This window comes from Paroedura picta, chromosome 1 (assembly GCF_049243985.1).
Source record: "Paroedura picta isolate Pp20150507F chromosome 1, Ppicta_v3.0, whole genome shotgun sequence".
In the NCBI taxonomy this organism is placed as follows: Eukaryota; Metazoa; Chordata; class Lepidosauria; order Squamata; family Gekkonidae; genus Paroedura; species Paroedura picta.
The window spans coordinates 136367854-136386503 of NC_135369.1; the positions used below are offsets into that span (position 1 = coordinate 136367854).

The 18650-nt window shown below is 46.3% G+C and overlaps 1 long non-coding RNA gene across 2 annotated transcripts; it reads right to left on the reverse strand.

Annotated features, from left to right (window-relative positions):
- Positions 1–431: 431 nt before the first annotated feature.
- Positions 432–18589, reverse strand: LOC143821258 (uncharacterized). Of its 2 annotated transcripts, XR_013225751.1 has the most exons (4): positions 18460–18589; positions 9312–9377; positions 5431–6389; positions 432–1794 (listed from the first exon to the last, which is right to left on the reverse strand). It is a non-coding gene; the product is annotated as an uncharacterized LOC143821258 (long non-coding RNA). The 2 variants fall into 2 exon arrangements; XR_013225749.1 differs by having other exon boundaries at positions 432–6389.
- Between the last annotated feature and the right edge of the window lie 61 nt (positions 18590–18650).

Consider the following 18650-nt stretch of genomic DNA (forward strand, 5'->3'; position numbering starts at 1 on the left):
AGCTTTGGGAATTCTGTATTATGTCCTGTTTGAAACAGATTTCAACTAGGTATCTGTCATCACTGAGTTATTATCTGAATGTTATCTTTAATATGTGAGTTACCATTTTGATGAGCATTTCTAGTATTGTATAATTGTAATATTGTATAATTTTGACCCTGTCCTTTATGTGCTAAGATGTTCGATAAATCCTTTTTTAATACTTCCTTGTTTTTGTACTACATCTTAGGAAGGGTCACACCAACCACAGGCAGCCTGCCTCGGCCTCTTACTCTGGCTGTATTAAAGGACAGCTCTTTACACAAAATAGTTTGGCACTTTAGCAGGATGTGAAGGAGCAGAATGAGACTGAAACACCTATGAGAAATAACTTCCAAAACTCTCACTGTTTTATCTAGAAGTTTCCCATCCTGGGCAGAATTTCTTTATTTAGTTCATTGATAATCCTTCTTTTTCAACACAAACCAGATTACATATGACAATGAAGTTGTATAAAACAGTACAGTGAATAAAAATGATCTAATTCCTCTCCCCTCCAAGTATCAACAATACATTCCTGTACCCTGTGTATGTATGCTGTTTTGTTTAATGCATATAATACATGACGTGTTACCACGTAAACAAATAAGACAGGTCTCTCTCTGCCACAAATAGCATACCATCTCAGTAGAGATGGAACAATGTATTGTCGTTCCAAATTCTGGATTTTTGGCCCTTCTGAGAGGAACAGGCTTAAGAATGTAGAGAGCTATAGCATCCTTGCCACAAACACCCTTAAACCACAAAGAAAAATTGGAGCTTCATGGCCAGTGGTTTCCATGTGTGGCCCACATATTATTGCAGATTTGTTCTGATGACTAGCCCTGAACACATATTAACATGTGTATGCAATGCACTTGTGCTCAGCAGGTATGAATCTGCTGGTGGTCCCTAGCCCACGAGAAGTACGCCTGCCCCGACCAAGGCCGGGGCCTTTTCGGTCCTGGCCCCAACCTGGTGGAATGAGTTCTGAGAAAAGCTAAGGACCCTGATGGAACAAGCACAGTTCTGCAGGGCCTGCAAGATGGAGCTCTTCCACCAGGCATTTGGTTTAGGTTGGGTGACAGCTAAAATCAGGGGCCCCTCCTCAGATTGGCTGGGATGTCAGGCCTCTTCCCCTACTTACATCTTAATACCCTAAGATGCTGGATAGGGTAGAGACAAGGAACAGATTGGGGGGGGTAGAGCTGTCATCAACGGAATAATGGGTTTTAATGAGGGGATTGTTTATATTACTCTTGTAACCCTCCACAAGCTTGCTGGGAGCATAGAATAAATAAATAATAAAGAAGTACCAATGAATCTCATGTTAAAAATAAAAGAGGGACCAGTATCTGAGGAAATATGTATACAAAAAATAATCAGTTATACACTGTAAATGGATCATATAATTCACTGTAATGTGTGCATAGGAGTTGTGAATGGGATTTTGTTACATTTTTGGCTGAGGTGATACAGGTGGTAGAAGTCAGGACATATGACCCCCCCCCCCAAAAAAGCCAATGTTCCTCAGTGAAAGCTGTTAGATGATCCACTGAAAGCTATCAAAAACCCATCAAAGCTGGAGGGGAAGGGGCATGAGTCATTAAAGTGACTGAGAGACAGAGAATAAAAGCAGATGGACTTCTCTTGCTTGTCTGCAGTTCTTTAGAAGCAAGCTTCCTTCCCTCCCTTAAATTCACATTAGAATTGTTGTTATCAGTGAAAGGGTCACTTGATCCCGTAGTCCATATTCAGAAAATCTTTCCTTGTTCACTTCAGGGTGTACATGGTCATCACCAGAAAACAAATAAAGCAACCAAAGGTTAAAAGCCATCCATGAACAAATGACCCAGAGAGGAAATTTATTCTGCTGCTCTGCTAAACAGCTTTGGCATTTAGCAAGTACCTTCTCATCCGTTAACATTTACATAAAATCCATAGAACAGCTCTATAGTGCACATGTTTGGCATGCTGCAGGAGCCTACAGCTGCAGTCTACCAGCTAGTTGTCCCATAAATCATGGCACTAGGATCATACTGGGAATAGATAAATTGTGGCTTCTTCTGTTTTCTCTTTACTCTGATAGGGAAACAGGCCAACACAGACTTGCAAAAGGCCTGTATTTGATGGACGGAGAGAGAGGTTTTCTTTAACCTATTTCTGCTCTATCCACCAACCACCTATTACAAACATCATTGCTTCGGGCAGATACCCAAAGATGGGCATGTTTATTTGCATAATGCATTTTTAAAAATAATCATCATGATTTAACTTCAAGGCCTATAGTTCAGGAATATCAGCATCTGCCAGAGGCCCTGCTACCAAGAGGTGCTCAAGGGCCCTGCCGGCTGCCAGCTCTGAGTGGCCTTGCTGCCAACACAGTGGCTCCCTAACAGGGCCCTTGATGCTGATGTCACAGTTCCGGGGGGCCCTGCCAGCTCTTAAGAGTTGATAACAGCTGTTCTTGGAGCAAGGGCCATCCTTGGAGCTGAAGAAGTCTAAGTAAAGGGAGCAGAAAAATAGATGGGAGAATATTGGCAGAGACAGGGGGAAGAGAGGGGGTAGATTGTCAGAGAAGGGGTGGGCACAGAGAAGGTGAACGATAGCTAGGGAAGGAAGCAAAGGTGAATGGATAGGATGCAGTGCCCCTTTCCTGCAAATATCTTATGGGACTCTGAGTTTTTGTCACATCCTCTTATCTCCACCACCCCTACATGTGTATGCTAAGATTCAGCCTCCTGTAAGTTCCTGTAATCACCCAGGAAAGCACTGAAAGTCTCTTTAATAAACATACATTAACTTTATTCAGAAGAAATGGCCTACCACAGTCCTTCATAGCAGTTCCTCTAGCCAGCCCATCCAGAAACCTGAATAAAAGCTGGAGTGGAACTACTTCATATTCTAGTATCCTCGAACCAATATAAGATATCAAACCAGAGGACTGAACATTATACCTCCCTCAAACAGATATTTTTACAAAAATGTTCAAACATCATTAAAATGTGACAAAAAATATTTCCTTAGCAAAAGTAGTACTGAGTCTGCCTTATATAACACCACGTATGGTTGGCTCTTGCTGCCTTTTTGTATTCTATATTCTTTGTGCTGTTTATAACTTTCCACAGGTATCTACTGGCTATGGTATGTGCACTAGGTCTTGACATAACTGAACCTTTGTTTTGTGCATCACAAACATAATTGCACATGGTACCATCACAATGAAAACACTCAAGAACAATATTGAATGTTGGACAGTAGAGCAGTGGTCCCCAACCTTTTTATCACCAGGGACCGGTCAACGCTTGACAATTTTATTGAGGCCCGGGGGGGGGTAGTCTTTTGCCGAGGGATGTTGCCATCGCCTGAGCCCCTAATCCACTCGCTTTCCCACCGGTGCCCCTGACTTCCTGCCACCCACTGGGGGGTGCTGCCAGCAGCAGCTGCACAGTGCCACACCAAGGGGGAGCCTCAGCCACGGCGGCCACCAGAGAGCACCAAAGGTGAGCCGGCGGCAGAGTGGCAGGGCAGCCCCTGAGGCAGCAGCCAGGGAGGACAACGAGGAGGAGCCATGGCCTGGTACCGACTGATCCATAGACCGGGACCGGTCTCAGGACCGGGGGTTGGGGACCACTGCAGTACAGCAATAGAAGTGTTCAGAACTTCAGGGCCACTGTGATCATGATGGAACTGTCCAAGCATATTTAATCCTAATATAGTGTGTTATATTCTTTGGTGCTCAACAGACAAAAGGTATGGTCTGGTCATGAATTTTCATGTTGCCACTGTCTTGGACAGACCATTACCTGATGCAGGTTAGGCTGACATCCAAAGCCTCTCTGAAGGAGGCACTGAGGAATCAGTTCTGCCACCAAAAGATGACAGATTCTGGTGGATCCCCAACAACTCTCAGGGAGCTCCCAGTTACCAAAAACTGGTGCTCCTGCTGAAACCTTATTAAACCATGGATCCAAGCTAGGACTAAGTCCCCCTTTTCCTCCTGAGGAGACTAGAATGCTCCTTAGTTTACAGAGGAGCTTCAAGCAATGAAATAGGCAAGGGGCTAGAATATAAGCTTATTTGGGGATCCAGGTCACTGTGTTCTAGGGGTCTCATTATTGCTTGGCCATTTCCAGAATGTGTAACATATCACATTCCTGTCTTATCTGGGAGTCTCCCATGGGCTAGACTGGAACTAGCTGGACTGGAACTAGGAATGTGATACATTATACACTCTCTCCCCAAAAATAAATAAAATTCCCAGCAACCACTCACAAACTCCATACTTGGGAACAGAACTACATTTCTGGATAGAACAGTGAAGAGGCAAGAGTCCTAATCTAATCTAACTAGCTAGGATGAAGAGAGGGGTATCCTCAAGTTGCTGAGATGGAGAAGTGTAAGAGAGGGCAATCAATGGTGGAGGAAGGAAGTTTGGTCCCTGAGAATATGTCTAACATGAAAGGGATAGCTATAAAGTGAGGGACAGAAAGGATGCTACGGTATTGACCTATCTATATCCAAAACTCTCTGATAACACCCTCTGAAGCTAAGAGATGTCGCAATGTTCTCCTCTTCTACCATGAACCAGCTACCATGAACCAGCCAGCTATATTCTGTTGTTGTTGTTGTTGTTAGGTGCGAAGTCGTGTCCAACCCATCGCGACCCCATGGACAATAATCCTCCAGGCCTTCCTGTCCTCTACCATTCCATGGAGTCCATTTAAGCTTGCACCGACTGCTTCAGTGACTCCATCCAGCCACCTCATTCTCTGTCGTCCCCTTCTTTTGCCCTCAATCACTCCCAGCATTAGGCTCTTCTCCAGGGAGTCCTTCCTTCTCATGAGGTGGCCAAAGTATTTGAGTTTCATCTTCAGGACCTGGCCTTCTAAGGAGCAGTCCTATATTCTAGGACAGTCCTATATTCTAGCTATATTCTAGGACAGCCTTTTTCAACCTTTTAACCATGGAAGAGCCCAGGCTTCAAGGAGCCCTGGAAGTGATGTCAGCTGGCTACACCTGATCACACCTCCAGAAGTGACTTCACTACCCATATTAATAGGCAGGCTCAAAGAGTGTGGGGGGGGGGGAAGGTAGTTTAAGCCAGGAGTAAGCATGCAGGCTCTGTCCCTCTTCCAGGCATAGAAACAATGAGAGAACTCACACTTGGGAGGGAAAGCAATGGAAGTAGTCATTTTACTGAGTCGCCTAGATTGTGGCTGAGGTCATTAAAGCTGGAGTGGAAAGGCCACAGACTCCCCCCCCCCCCCAGAGCTCCCAAGAAGCCCTGGTTGGGAATCCCTGTCCTAGGCCAAGAAGTTTGCATCATACTCAGCAACATTCAAGCCTCCTTAGAGGATGGAGCTCAGTTCTTATTTTGAATAAATATGCTAGATGAAAATGGCTACTCACAGCTTCTTGACTGAAGAGGACCAATAACTTGGAGACATTTAAAGATAAGAAGGAAGTGCGTCCCCATCCTGAGAGGGAAAAGCTAGAGAGAAAAGTGTAGAAGAAACATCTTCAGAAGAGGCACAGCTATGGATAGTAAAGCTTTAAGCATCAGAAGAAATGTGAACAGATGGGGCCATGAAAATATATGCAAGAGTTGCAGGAAGAGGAACTTGATTCATTTTGGAGAGATGTATATGATGACAGATTCAATACAGGGTGGAAAAATGTATCCAGTGTACAGCTCAATGAGAAGGATTGGTGCAACATGCCCTGTGATAATGCCTTGAGATTTTTGATGATTACTGTTTTTACCTAGCTAGTAAATAATTAATCCTGGTTTAATCACTGATCCAGTTGGTTTGCTTAACTTAGGACTGGGAAGCAAGTTTCCTAAGAGAATGGGAGGTATCTCCACTCTGTCCTTCATTTAAAAATATAATTTAAAAATATATATACAGAGAGAGACATTTTACAAGCATTACTCATAAAGACCATTAAACAGAACATTTAGCATGTGTCCTCAATATCTGCACAATGAACAGTGGAAAAATTAATGCAGGGCACTCTCATTTGTCACTCTGTGCTGTATATAAATACAATGTCATGCATTCAGATCTTCTCTCAACACCTTTTCCAAGAAACACCAGTATGAGCAGAGGCCAAGGTGATAATTAGATGCTCTGTTCTTGCTACTGTTCTATTTTAGAGTGTTGGGTTATAGTACAGGTTGCCTTGAGTTGTCCCATTTATAATGACTTAGTCCATTCTGGTTTAGAAAACAGACATTAACTGAAAGGGACATGGCTTCCCACTCACAAGGCCATCTTGATGTCTTGTTTCTTGTTACATGTTCAAGCTCACTGAATGCCTCACTTGTAGATGAAAATGCTGGGGTGGTTTTTTTAATTTGTTGACAGCTAGAAAAAAGTGAAATATATTTATTTTGTTTACAATTATCAAAAATACAAAACACAAACAAAAATGACATCAAGAAAGGCTACTATATCATGCTTTCCCAATTATTCCTCTTCTAGTTTCTAAAACCAGAAATTGTTGTAGCGTTGTTACAGCTTGGCAGCATGTCATTAATTACAGAGAAAATTAATCAATTTTAGTATTGATTTGAGCTGGAGTTCCCAAAGCCCTATCAGATTCACTGTTCTTTTTTTAGGAGGAAACACTACAATTATCTACCAAAGACCAAAACTGGGCTTCTGAGATTTACCCTAATGATCATTGGCTACAAAGATTCCAAAGCACACTTTGGTTCCTCACATAGCTCTAAGACCAAATCAAGCTAAATATACTAGTGAATAACACTAGGGGAAGACCCATCCTGTCCTTAGAACGTGCAAGAACTCTACAGAGAATTCTAGTCCCCTCAGGCATCTGCAGTTCCAATTTATTCTGCTTTGGCCAGTGATTGCTGTCAAACTAGTTTAATTGTATAGGATAGACATAGCCTTTGGCTTCTTTACAAGAGGTAGTTGAACCAGGTTTTGTATTTCCTTCTTTTGTTGAAGGAAAAAGTCACACTGCTGTAAAGTATGTGCAGCTGTGACCCTCTTTTGGTTTTATATAATGTTCTCAAATGATTCTGCTGCAAACGTCACAAAAACCTAGCTTGAAAAATCAAATGTGCCCTGCTTATAATGTAGGGTTGCCAGGTGCCACCCAGGGCTGTCAGCTCCAGGTTGGGAAACTCCTGGAGATTTGGGGCTCTGGAAATGGAGGCATTTCTGTACAAAATAAGGGTGTGCAGTCAGAAGGATCCTAATCTGGATCTAATAAAATTATATATGACATCTGGAAATAATCAGAAACCTTTAGATCTGACAGTTATTATGGCAACTGACTGTCTGATTTCAGCTTACCAGACCACAAGGACTGTGGGACTATGGTAGAAAGAGGTAAAAAGCATTGGTAGGTAAACATGACAGGAATATTGGGAAGATGATCCTCCTGCCTAGCATTGTGCTCAGCATTTCCACTAAACTTTACAAAGTCTCATCTGTTATGAGCACACCTTCTGGTTCTATAGAAACATTCGGTGTGGCCAAGCTATTGTGCTACCTAGGGCTGTGTACATGTCAAATAGGCAGCAGAAAGGCCTACCTTAATTCTTCTGCAGTAGAATGAAGTAAAGGCTATGGATAGTAGTAGGTAGGTAGAACTATCCAGTTTACCAGTTCTGCAAGGGACAGAAGCCGAGGACTGAACTGCACATGCTGCCAGCCAGGCACAGTACATGATTGGGGCAGAGGTCCCAAACTATGTTGCCTCTCCCCCACATCCTTGACAGGAAGGGGCACAGCTAGTCTGTATACAAAGGAGAATCTCTGGCAGGCAGGCCAACAAGGGTCCTTCAGGCAATAGGCAAACTGGGCTAGAGATAAAGGCAGAAGCTGAAGCTCCTATCCCCCCCCCCCCATAAACACACACCAACATCAAACCAAACCTCCAAACCAAAAAAAGGCAAATGCCATTTTGGGCTGTATCAACAGAGGCATCACATCAAAATCACAAGATGTCATAGTCCCATTGTATACGGCACTGGTCAGACCACACTTGGAGTACTGTGTGCAGTTCTGGAGGCCTCACTTCAAGAAGGACGTAGATCAAATTGAAAGGGTACAGAGGAGAGCAACGAGGATGATCTGGGGCCAAGGTAACAAGCCCTATGAAGATAGGTTGAGGGACTTGGGAATGTTCAGCCTGGAGACAAGGAGGTTGAGAGGGGACATGATAGCCCTCTTTAAGTATTTGAAAGGTTGTCACTTGGAGGAGGGCAGGATGCTGTTTCTGCTGGCTGCAGAGGAGAGGACACGCAGTAATGGGTTTAAACTTCAAGTACAATGATATAGGCTAGATATCAGGAAAACAAATTTCACAGTCAGAGTAGTTCAGCAGTGGAATAGGCTGCCTAAGGAGGTGGTGAGCTCCCCCTCACTGGCAGTCTTCAAGCAAAGGTTGGATACACACTTTTCTTGGATGCTTTAGGATGCTTAGGGCTAATCCTGCGTTGAGCAGGGGGTTGGACTAGATGGCCTGTATGGGCCCTTCCAACTCTATGATTCTATGATTCTATGATTCTCCTTCTTCCAGATGCCATTAGTTCTAATAGGTAACAAAAGATTGGCAACCACTCTCATCAATGTGCAAAGAAAGCCGGGGGGGGGGGGGGGATAATCTGTTTTTCAAGAAAAGTCGAATATGGATTCCTTTACCTGCTCTGGCGCATAAAGCCATTTTTACCACGCTGTTAGCCATCTTGTATTACAACAGAAGGACAGGGAACATTGCACTAAATGACATAAGAAGAGGGAAGATTTCCTTTGGATTTATTTACATATAGTTCAGGCAAACGTCCAGCAGGTTAGTTCCAAGTGAAGTCCATAATGAGGATCTGGTAGCCCCCCATTTTGCAGGGTGTCTTCTACAGTGGATCCAACAGGAGTAACATAATATTATCAAGTTCTTCAAGGAAATAATAACAAATTGACTCAGAAGAATTCTCCAAAAAGTAAACTGATTTGTTACATCTAATAGCACTCTTCTAAGCTGTACAAAGCCTGCTCAATGATCCAGGGGGAAATTTCTTTTGAAATTTGTGCAGCTTGAAAGAATACTATCTGAGGAACTTATTATATTGCTACACTGTAGAAGTAATACAGTGAAACAGGGGCTACTGGATCCTTGTTATGAACTTTAGTTGGAACTAACCTGTCTCCAGATGAGGTCTGGAGAACCTCTGGCAATGCAGCTGATCTCCAGATGACAGAGAACAGCTCAGCTTGAGAAAATGGTTCCTTTGGAGGGTAGAGTCTATGGTTTTATACCCTATTGAAGCCTCTTCCTTTCACCTCCACAGGCTCCACCTCCAAAATCTTCAGGAATTTCACAGCCTGGAATTGGCAATGCAAAAAATAACACAATTTCAATTCAGAGCCAGGCATTCCTGAGAACTATAAATAATTACAGTAACACACAAGCCAATGACACTAACAGACCATGCATTAATAGATACACTATAGCTTAACCTAAAGGGGAATTGAATAGGTAAGGAATAGTTAATAATATTGCACCATATTCACAAACAGTAGAATGTGAAACTGGAAACAAATCATGGTGTTTCTGAGAAATCATGGCTAGAAACTGGAAAGAAATCATGGTGTTTCTGAGGACAAAACTAACTTATTCAAAGAGATATTGGCTCGAGGAGGGTATGTATACAGAACCAAGAATGCCCTTCTCAAACCTGCAGTGATTGATGGAAATATTGGGAAAAGACAGATTAGAAAGTGTCACTTCGGTTGTAAATATAGAGAGGTAGAATTTTATTGCATGAGACCAAAGGCCATCGTATCCATGGTTCCTCTATATATTTGTGAAACAGCCCTGTGGGAGGAGCGTGTCCCGGGCATCTGCATGGGAAAATGGGCTAATCAGTGTGCGGCCCTAAGGCCTGCCTCCCTCACAGTGTGCCAATTATAGGGAGAGGAAGGGAAAGCAATTTTAAAGTGCTGAGAGACACCTGAGGAATGCTGGGTGCCTGTGGGCCATTCCCAGGTCTAACAAAGCTCTCAGCCCCACTTCCCTGACGGGATAACTGTTATGTGGAGAGGAAGGGAGAAGAAGGCAAGGCAATTTTAAACTGCTTAGAGACACCTGAGGCCTGCTGGGTGACTGTGGACCATTCCCAATTCTCTCTGAGCTCTCAGACCCACATCCCTCACAGGGTGTCTGTTATGGGGAGAGGAAGGGAAGGCGATTTTTAACTGCTTAGAGACAACTGAGGCCTGCTGGGTGCTTGAAAGCTCATCTGTAACCACTATGCCACAATTCCCAAAGGTCAGTCCTCCCCCACACTCAACGAACATTCCACACCACAGGTTCTTGACACCCATCTCTCTACACCCACACCCTCATTTGTCACCACGCCACCACAACCCCCCCTCCAACACACATATTCAACCTCATTCCCTTACAGACTGGACAACCCCTCCCCCTTACTCTTCCCAATGCCAAGCTGTATCTTAATCACTCTCCTTTTTACCTCCCTCTCTCTTTGCTATTTCCCCCCCTCTCCACCTGTTAGCGCCTGGTTGTATCTGCTACAATGGGCTTTAATTCTAGTAACAATATAATAACAGCCCCCTGTGTATTAATAGATATTATAGTAAAAACACAAGGTTAAAAACAATGTTAAAATTGTCAGGACTAGGACAATACAACACATTGTACTTCAGGGCAAAAGTTTTGCATGAATCTTGGCGTCATATAGGTGACCTCTGTTGTAAGATCTGTATTACTCTGTTGCTTGCAAATTTTCCAGTTGATTTCATTGCCCTATCTGCCCCTCCAAGTATGAACTCAGTTTGAACCATATAAAACAAGACAGCTAGGCACCAGAATAATGAATATTAATTAATGTCATTAGTTTTTCTTCTTCTTTGTTCAAATGGTATGATTTTCAGGTTTGCATTACTTAACACATGAATATTCCTAGAGGATATGCTGATGTGCATGCAAACAGTCTGCGGGGTTAGATCAGATTAAATTTTCCAATAACAGAAAGATAGGTGTTTCTGCTGATTCTCCCTTTCTGCTACAAGGAACAGCCTTTCAGGGAGCTCAGTGGGCTACAGTGGGAAATTGGAAGAAAAATTCTGTTCTAATGACAGAGGTATCTTCCATTAGAGAAAATTTTAGTCTGTATGCAGCCCAATATGACTAGGACACGATTTTTAGCAGAGATTTTTGAAATTACAACCCTTGCATTGTGTGTGGTATTACTTTGTTGAGGCACATCTAATCTAGCAAAAGTCAAATACATTTGCTAGATGTGCCTCAGCAAAGCAATACTATGCAAAACACAAAGGCTTTAATAAAGCATTTCCTTGAAATTCTTGGACATAAATCAATTGTGTTTTATCATGTCACAATATTATGACCCAAAAGCCTGTTGTCTTTTAACATTCAACAGTAGTCTCCATGGCTCCAAGTATTCCCAAAACTCTGCTACGTGCTATGTGTTTTGGACAAACTATTTGACTATTGGACACATCTGTTTATTATTGTTTCTGAGGGAAACATTGAGTGCAAAATTGTGCATTAAACTGTAGTACCTTGTAGTATTGATTATACATAAGGTCATTATCCTTAGATGTAATTTTGGAATTTTTCAGGTTAAGATACCATGGTCCCATAGTTCATGTGTAAAGACTATGGTAGTTATATTCATTATTATAATTACATCTTTTTTTGTTTATGTTGTTTTGTAAATCAGGAAACAGAACACTGTTTTATGACCACTTTTGTTTAAAAGAAATAAAGACAGGCAACCAAACTTTGCCATCTGAGAATGGTCTTAATGTACTTTGGCTCAAAATTAAAACTGTTTTCTTCACCCAAAGAAAATGAATTGACAGTGCTTTTCTGAATTAGTTTCTATATCTTGATACATTTCATTGTTGTTGTTATTTGCGAAGTCGTGTCTGACCCATCGCGACCCCATGGACAATGATCCTCCAGACCTGCCTGTCCTCTACCATTCCCTGGAGTCCATTTAAGCTTGCAGATATATTTCATAGAACCACATAATCTTTAATCCGCAGGAGCGGATTAAATAAAGGAGTAAGGGCTGTTGGGGAGGAGTTAGGGTGGGCTCTGTCCGGGATAAAAACTCTGAGGAGCGAAACAGGAGCTGCTAAGCGGCTCCTGATTCGCTCCTCAGAGTGCCAATCCAGGGCCAAGAGGCCAATTGGGAGGCGCGCAAAGCGCTCCTCCCTATTGGCCACTTGGACTGTCTCCCGGAGGCCTCGCTGCAGACTCTGCAGTCCTCCCGAGCGGCCATCCTTGCCGGATGGCTGCTGGGGAGGACGCTCGCCACACAAAGCTGGCCTTCGAGGAATATCCTTCCCCTCGGCCCAGTCCTTACCCTCAGACCGCCATCGCCACTAACCCCCCCTCCACGCCCACCGCCGCCCGCCTGCTTCCCACCCCCACCCCCAACCCCAACCAACGTCCCCACCTGCCCCACACCGCACCCTTCCCACCCCGGCAACACACGTCCGTCCCTGCCCATCCCCCCACGCCCGCCACTTAAACCTTGTGCCTGCGATGACACCTGGCCTCGCCCCGGCCTTTCAGGCCGACGCTGCGGTGACGTTCCAAGCAACGCCTCACTCCCGACGTTCGGACACAGTCCCTCGACGCACCGCTCCGCTGCAAGCCCCGCCACGGGCCCACCACCGCTGCCCTGCGGCACCTCACCTGCAGCGCCTGACCCGCCGCGCCCAGCCCGCCCTGCATACCAGGCAGCCTCCGATATCACGTCTCAATTGCCACCATCGCTCCGATGCCCTGCGCTGCCGTGGTCATGCCGCCCCACATACCAGGCCACCTCCGACGTCGCCTGTGGATCGCCGCCATCGCCCCGGCACCCCCCCGGCCTCGCCAGCCCACTGCCAGGTACGTCTACCCATGAGACGCAGGAGGCCACAGCACCGCCAACCACGGCCGCCCGCAATTCCCCACAACCCTACCTTTCCCTCCGCTAGGGCCCATTTTATTCCCTGGTAAAATGGGCTTTAAATCTATCTTCTATCTTTAATAAAAGGTTAAGGTCTGTTGGGGCACAGTTAGGGCGGGCCGTGTCCGGGATAAAAACTCTGAGGAGCGAAACAGGAGCCGCTAAGCAGCTCCTGATTCGCTCCTCAGAGTGCAATCCAGGGCTAAGTGGCCCATCTCCCGGACGGCCTGCCACTAACTCTACACTCCTCCCGAGCCGCCATCCTTACCGGATGGCTGCCGGGCAGGAGCCTTGCCCCACGCCGCTGGGCTCCGGGGAAACTTCTTTCCCTTCGCCCAGCGACTGCCCTTCCCCACCAACGGACCTCCAGGATGTCCTACCCCACCACTCGCCACCCGAGCCCTTCACACCCAAACCCCGAGCGTCCGTACCTGCTCGCCCCACACCGCGCCCTTCCCACCCCGATGTACAAGGAACATCCTTGCCCGCCGATGCCCATGCCCTTCCCACCCCCAACCCCCAACTTACAAGCAGCCGCTTCCCCACCTGTCCCCGGAATTCCCCGCTGCCTTGCCCACTCCAAAATGACGCTTCCCCGCTTTGGCCGGAATTCGCTGCCGCCACCAATTCGACAGAGACAAGATGGCGGCCATGACTCCCGCAACGCTGCGGAGCCGCTCCTCGCCCAGCACCCCGACGACGCCTCCCACGCCTGCCCCAAAATGGCGGAGCTGCACGGGGCACCGCTGCGGAGCTGCTGCCACTGAACCGCCACACCAAGCCTTTGCAGCCCTCCCTGAACCGCCTGACGTCCCGCTGCCCGCCTATGCTCCTGCACGCTACCGCCCGCCCGGGCCCCGGAGAGTCTCGATGATGGGAAGGAGGGGCCCAGAACGACAGCCACCACGCCTCAAGCCAGGGCCCATCCACCAGCCTCCCGCGGCCACGTTCTCCCCCAGCTAGTGCCCGCTGTATTTAAACAACAGCGGGATTAATTCCTAGTCATAGAATAATAGAGTTGGAAGGGACCTCATGGGTCATCTAGTCCAAACCCCTGCACTATGCAGGACACTCACAACCCTATCACTCATCCACTGTAACCTGCCACCCCCTTAAACCTTCACAGAATCAGCCTCTCTGTCAGATGACTATCCAGCCTCTGTTTTAAAATTTCCAAAGATGGAGAACTCATCACCTCCCGAGAAAGCCTGTTCCACTGAGAAACTGCTCTAACTTTCAGGAACTTCTTCCTGATGTTTAGACGGAATTTCTTTTGAATTAATTTCATCCCATTCGTTCTGGTCCATCCCTCTGGGGCAAGAGAGAACAACTCCGCTCCATCCTCTATATGGCACACTTTTAAATACTTGAAGATGGTTATCAAATCCCCTCTCAGTAATCTCCTCTCCAGGCTAAACAGACCAAGCTCCGCCAACCTTTTTTTATACATCTTGGTTTCCAAATCCCTCACCATCTTTGTTGCTCTCCTCTGGACATGCTCCAGTTTGTGTACATCTCTCTTCAACAAGGGTGACCAAAACTGAACACAGTACTCCAAATGAGGCTGAACCAGAGCAGAATAGATCGGTACCATCACGTCCTGTGATCTGGACACGATACTCCCATTTGTTAGCCCAATATCCCAGTTGCCTTTTTAGCCACCGAATCACACTGTTGACTCATGTTCAATGTATGGTCTACTAAGACTCCTAGAACATGCTACTGCCAAGATAAGTCTCCCCCATCCTATATTGGCGTATTTGGTTTTTCCTACCTAAATCCAGAACTTAACATTTGTTCCTACTGAACTTCATTTTATTCAGTTTAGCCCACTTCTTGAGCCTATCAAGATCATCCTGTATTCTGATTCTGACTTCAGTTGTGTTTACTACCCCTCCCAGTTTAGTATCGTCTGCAAATTTTATAAGTATCCCCTCTAAAGCCTCATTTGTTCATACATATTTTAATTTGTGGAATTGCATTTGGTTTTTGCATGTGAATGACTTAGATTTGCTGAGAATACATGTTGAGATTATTTGATGTCAGAAACTCTTCCACCAAGGAGATCACACCGCACTCCAAAATATCACATCTTTTAAGCAAACATATTCCATGTATTTCTCAAGAGAAAAAAAGATCACTTGCATCTTACCAATTAATTGTCCAACCCAGTTTGTTTTTTACAATTAAAGATTAAATTTGGAAGACTATTAGAATGAACAAGTGGGGACTGGCAAGAAACTGGTAGGAAGGGGTATTTATTTATAATTATATTTATATACCGCCTCTCTCAAATGTCTTGCGACAGTTTACAATCAATACAAAACACTAAAACCCGCAAACCCCCTTAAAATAACAAAACAAGATGGCATCAATAATAATTTACCTCCTCCCCCTTCTCTCCATTCAGCAGTGGGTCAACAGATCTTCCTTGCATTTTCCCCTGGGAGCAAGGAGCTTAGCTAACTTCAGCTCAGAGACGCTGCCATAACCTCAACCATATGCCTGGCGGAAGAGTTCCGTCTTGCAGGCCCTACAGAAAGCTGACAACTCAGACAGGGCCTTCAGCCCTTCTGGGAGCTCATTCCACCAGGTTGGGGCCAGGCAAACATCCTGGGGGCCCGGGACAACCAGTAAATTCATATCCACGGAGAGAAGGGGGCAGGGGGCATAAACAGACAAGCGGTCCCGCAGATAGATAGGACCCAGATTGCGTATAGCAGTGGTCCCCAACCTTTTTATCACCGGGGACCACTCAACGCTTGACAATTTTACTGAGGACCAGTGTGTGTGTGTGGGGGTGTAGTTTACTTCTCTACTCTCAACCACTGCCCTAACGCTCTCTGATCGCTATGGTAATGTTTAAACATCCCTTCAAAATAAGATACAGACACGCCACAACAATGAACATAAGGAACATTTTATTTTCATGACAATGACAAATCAATGGGAACCCTGAGCTTGTTTCTCTGCAACGAGACAGTCCCATCTGGGAGTGATGGGAGACAATGACACCTGAAGTGTGTTGTAAAGGGCCGGGGGGGGGGGATGAAGTAAAAGAGAGAAGGCGTCCTTCACGGCCCACCTCCAATCAGTCGACGGATCACATGTGGTCCGTAGCCCACAGGTTGGAGATCGCTAGCGTATAGACTTAAAGATTAAAACCAATACTTTAAACTTGATTTGGAGACAGACTGGTAATTACTGTAGATGACGCAATACCGGCTGAATAATGGGCCCTCCAAGATGTCCCAGGTATCCCACTCTCCCCACCTTTGCTCCCTCCCCTTTCCTCCTCTACCTCTCACTCTTTTTCCCTCCTGCCACCTGTTCTCTTACTCTCTCCTCCATGCCTGTCACTTCTCTCTTTCTCCCCCACACCCATCACTCTTCCAGCCACCCACCTGCTTCCTCCCCCACTTCCAACAGGAGGCGTGATGGCAGCAGCTTTACAAACACCAACAAGCTGGTGCTCCCTGGTCCCAGTGAAGTTTGTATGGCCTCAATCAGAGTCAGGGCTTTTTTGGTTCTTACCCCCACTTGGTAGAATTAGCTCCCAGAAGAGATCAGAGCACTGCCAGAGCCAAAACAATTCTGCAGAGCCTGTAAAATGGAGCTCTTCCACCAAGCCTTTGTTTGAGGCCACCAACTAGAGCCCCAAAGGCCTCTCCCACCCCCAACTGTGCTCTGCAGAGACACAGCGTGACTCCTGATCTGGAAATACTCCCAGAAATAACTGAACTACAGTTGTGTAGTTAACACACAGTTGCAGAGTTGTAAAGTTATAAACAAGCCTGCTCTGAGGCCCACAGAAAAGCCTCCCCCGCCTGCCCCCCCTCCCCCCCCGAGTGCCCGGCTTTCCTGCGGGCCTCGGAGCAGGGCTGCCATGTCTCCGACACGGTGGGCCTGCTCCAAGGCCCGCAGAGAAGCCGCTCTATGCCAAACTCCAGCCAGTCGAGTGACGGGCCAATTGGAAGGTGCTTTGCGCCTTCCGATTGGCCCCCACCCAACTGGCTAGAGCTCTTGTCTGTCTGGGTGAGCAAATCTAGGACCCTTCTCTGGTTTGCAGAAAAATGTTTTCTGTTCACAGCCCCAGCCACCAGATTGAACTATCAAAAAATATCCAGAGCCATCTACTGACTTTTGGGGGAATCTTCTGCCTTAGACAGTCAGAGCCTCTGGAGGAGGGACCTAACCTGGCCTCAACCAAATGCCTGGTGGAAGAGCTCCATCTTGCAGGCCCTGAAGAACTGTGAGAGCTCCATCAGGGTCCTCAGCTCTTCTGGGTGCTAATTCAGCCAGGTCAGGGCCAGGTCTGAGAAGGCCCTGGCTGAGGCCAGGCACACCTCCCATGGGCCAGGAATCACCAGCAGATACAAACCCGCTGAGCAAAGAGCCCTGTGGGGGAGGGGCATTAGGAGACAGGCAGTCTCTCAGATAAGCAAGTCCCAGACCCAGAATGGTCTTAAAGTTAAGTACCAAAACCTTGAACTTGATGTGGTACACAATTGGCATCCTGTGCAACTGCCTTAGCATTGACTGGGTATGGGTCCTCCAAGATGAGGTCCTCTAGTGAGGACCCTAGGACAGGGGTAGTCAACCTGTGGTTCTCCAGATGTCCATGGATTACAATTGCAATGAGCCTCTGCCAGCATTTGCTGGCAGGGGCTCATGGGAATTGTAGTCCATGAACATCTGGAGGACTACAGGTTGACTACCCCTGCCCTAGGAGACACATTTTGCACCATCTGTAATTTCCAGGGACAAGGGAAGGCCTGCATACAGCAAGTTACAGAAGTCTAGACCGGAAGTGACTGTTGCATGGATCACTGTGGCCAAGTGCTCCGGGGACAGGGAGGGCACTAGTAGCCTGGCTTGGTGTAGATGGAAAAACACCACATGGGCTACTCTAGTGATCTGCGCCTCGTTAGACAAGGAGGTGTTGAAGATCACCGCTAAGTTCCTGGCAGTAGACACATCCTCAAGCTGCACCCCATCCAGGAAGGGGAGGCACACTTCCTGATCCTGCCCCCTTCTACACAGCCACAGGACCTCCCGTCTTGGAGGGGATGAGTTTCAGGCAACTTTGTTCTAATTTCCCTTCAGTGTACCAAACGGCTCAAGTCAAGTATTCCAGGAGGGGGGGGGGAACCCCATTCCTATATCTTGAGCATAATTCACCTCTTGTCCACTCATTCACTTATAATAACTCTCTATAATACGCTTCTGCTTTTCAGACCTAACTATAAATAACTTTAGGTGCCCTCTCCCCTTAGCTCCAAAGAATGCTATCAACTATTCACAGTGAATTTCACACTTCCCACAAACAACAGCTCCGTTTGCCCTACCTAGCTACAGCCTAGGCTATAGCTACATTTCACAACGCCATTCCTCCATCCCGTTTAACTGGCATTCCTACAGAGCAAGCCCTGCTCTAGATATTTAAATACTACCTCGGAAGTCAATTCTTCCTCCGGATGCATGACGGGAAATGTAGTTCTACTCTTCCCTCGGGCTCCTTTGTATCGGCAGTCCGGACACGGCGTCGAAGAAGCCACGCCTCCCCTGACCCCTTGCGGCAGCCACCGCCCCCGTGCCGCGCAGGCGCGTTGGCGGGGGCTGCTTTTTGAATCAGCGGCGTTGT